Genomic DNA, 2,600 nt, shown 5'->3' on the forward strand with positions numbered 1-2,600 from the left:
TAAAAAAAAAAAAAGTGGGTTTTCAGAAGATGTTCCAGACATTTTAAAAAGGATTGCCCCAAATACAAATGATGGCTGCAATTAAATCTTGATAAAGTCCCTGGTCCTCTACCCTCAAGCAGGACAAGGGGTGCTCCAGGGACATTCTGGGAATAGAGCTCTGGTTGACACTGAGCCACCCTGTCCTTAACCCTGATGCTCTGGAGTGTCCCTGCCAGAGTTCTGAACTCATCTGGATGGTTGCAGGAGCCGACGAACCTGTGATGGTTCCTAAATCTCTATCCCTCCAACTGGGGGGACCTGACTGACAGTCATTGATTTTCGTGTGTTCCATCGGCTCCCATACAATACACCTCCTGGAAAGGAACTCCTTAGAAGCCTATCAAGCCCACGTTTCCTTGTCTTGAACCAGGGGAATAACGCTTGAATTGACAGCCCTGAGCTCAGCAGTAGAGTTAGAAAATGGAGACTAAGTTAGAAATCACATAAATTGGTCTCCAGGATATGGTATTTTGGCCTTCAGCTGGTTATTTTGAAAAGATTTCTAAATTTTCTCTAGGCTCATCTTTACTTTTCCTCATAAAATCCTGTGATAAATTCCTATAATTTTATGTTTTTTTGGAACCCATTGTAATCCTCCTCTAATGCACTCAAACTCCTTCTTGAAAAAGCTTAGATTCTCTCAGCTATTTGACATGTAAATTGCTACCCTGTTTTCTCTAAAACTCAGTAAGGGCTTTGGCCATGTGAGACATAAATTTTAACCTGTTCCATTTACAGAGACACAGTTTGAATCCAACCATCCTTTTAAACCAGTAAGTTACACCTAACACATGGCTAAAATTTTAAAATTAAAGCTATACAATCTTTATTTGTCTCTCTATATATTTTTATGTGTCGAGGTGTATGCACGTCTGTTCGCATATTGTCTACATAATACCAAGTTGATTTTGTTTGTTCATTTGTTTGTTTTTGTTCAGCCACCATGTCTGGCCCCAAATTGACTTAAATAAATGTGAGTATTCATAAATTAAGTAAATAAATCCAAATGCTGTTCAAGTTCATGTGACTTTAGTCAACTTTTGGCAGCTAACACTAGTTTAATACTGTTTGCTTAATAAAAGTAACCAGATCTTCTGAGTTATCAGCAAAATATGCGTGTATTTAACGTTTAGATTCTTGCTTTCATGATATGTGCCTAACAGACAAGTAATATAAAAATAGTTAATAGAAAATTTAACTTGAGATGATGGCTAGAATTGTCTAATGTCTCATGGAATTTTCCAAATTGTTAAGAATGAATACATTAAGGCTGGGTGCGGTGGCTCACGCCTGTAATGCCTGCACTTTGGGAGGCTGAGGCAGGCGGATCATGAGGTCAGGAGTTCTAGACCAGCCTGACCAACGTGGTGAGACCCTGTCTCTACTAAAAATACAAAAATTAGCCAGGCGTGGTGGCGGGCACCTGTAGTCCCAGCTACCAGGAAGCTGAGGCAGGAGAATCAATTGAACCCAGGAGGTGGAGGTTGCAGTGAACCAAGATCGCGCCACTGCACTCCAACCTGGGCAACAGGGCAAAACTCTATCTCAAAAAAAAAAAAAAAAAAAAATTGCAAGAGGTTTTGATTTTTATTTCTGAAATCTGTTTTTTAACAGCCACCCTCTGAACTACAACAGTTTCTATTCCTGCCACATTTCTTCCTGAGATCTATCTAATTTCTCCAGCTTCAGGTTAGAAATGCAGCTCTTCGGCTGGGTGCAGTGGCTCACACCTGTAATCCCAGCACTTTGGGAGACCAAGGTGGGCCGATCACCTGAGATCAGGAGTTCAAGACCAGCCTGGCCAACATGGTGAAACCCTGCCTCCACTAAAAATACAAAAATTAGCCGGGTGTGGGGGTGTGCACCTGTAATCCCAGCTACTCAGGAGGCTGAGGCAGGAGAATCACTTGAACCTGAGAGGTGGAGGTTGTAGTGAGGCGAGATTGCGCCATTACAGTCCCACCTGGGTGACAGAGCAAGACTCCGTCTCAAAAAAAACTAAAAACCAAAAAACAAAAATAAATGCATTTCTTCTTTCTAACCTTGAAAAGGTCTATCTTTTTGCTTGGCTGGGGTAATATCTTTTTTCTTCAACCTTTTCTTCGGCTACTGTAACTTTTTTTCTCCCGTTCTAACTCTGCTGTTATGGCCTGATGCTGAAATGTTTACCTTGAAGGTCTAGAGAAGCAATGTTTCCTTCAGTGTAACTTGATTCTGTATTCTTGGGTTTTCTTGATGTGTCTGAGTTGTTCCATGTAGCCAGGAATCTTCCCATGCTGTTACTAAGAGCCATGAGTTTCCCTGCTCAAGGTACTAGTTTTCTTGTTTACATCTCTCTATAATATGAGTACATTCATAACCCTGGACACACTCTTCCTGTGTCTGACTAAATTCAAATACCAGGTTAACTTTCAGTTTATCTAAAAAACCTACAGGAGGTTTTTTCTTTACCTTTTAGGTAACTGACCTAGAAAACAAAGACTCTGTGTTTACTAAGATAATTTCCTGTGTTTCATGTTATCTTTATTGAATTTTTGGTTACTTAGGAAAACTAATAG

The sequence above is a fragment of the Papio anubis genome, chromosome 6 (genome assembly GCF_008728515.1).
Source record: "Papio anubis isolate 15944 chromosome 6, Panubis1.0, whole genome shotgun sequence".
In the NCBI taxonomy this organism is placed as follows: Eukaryota; Metazoa; Chordata; class Mammalia; order Primates; family Cercopithecidae; genus Papio; species Papio anubis.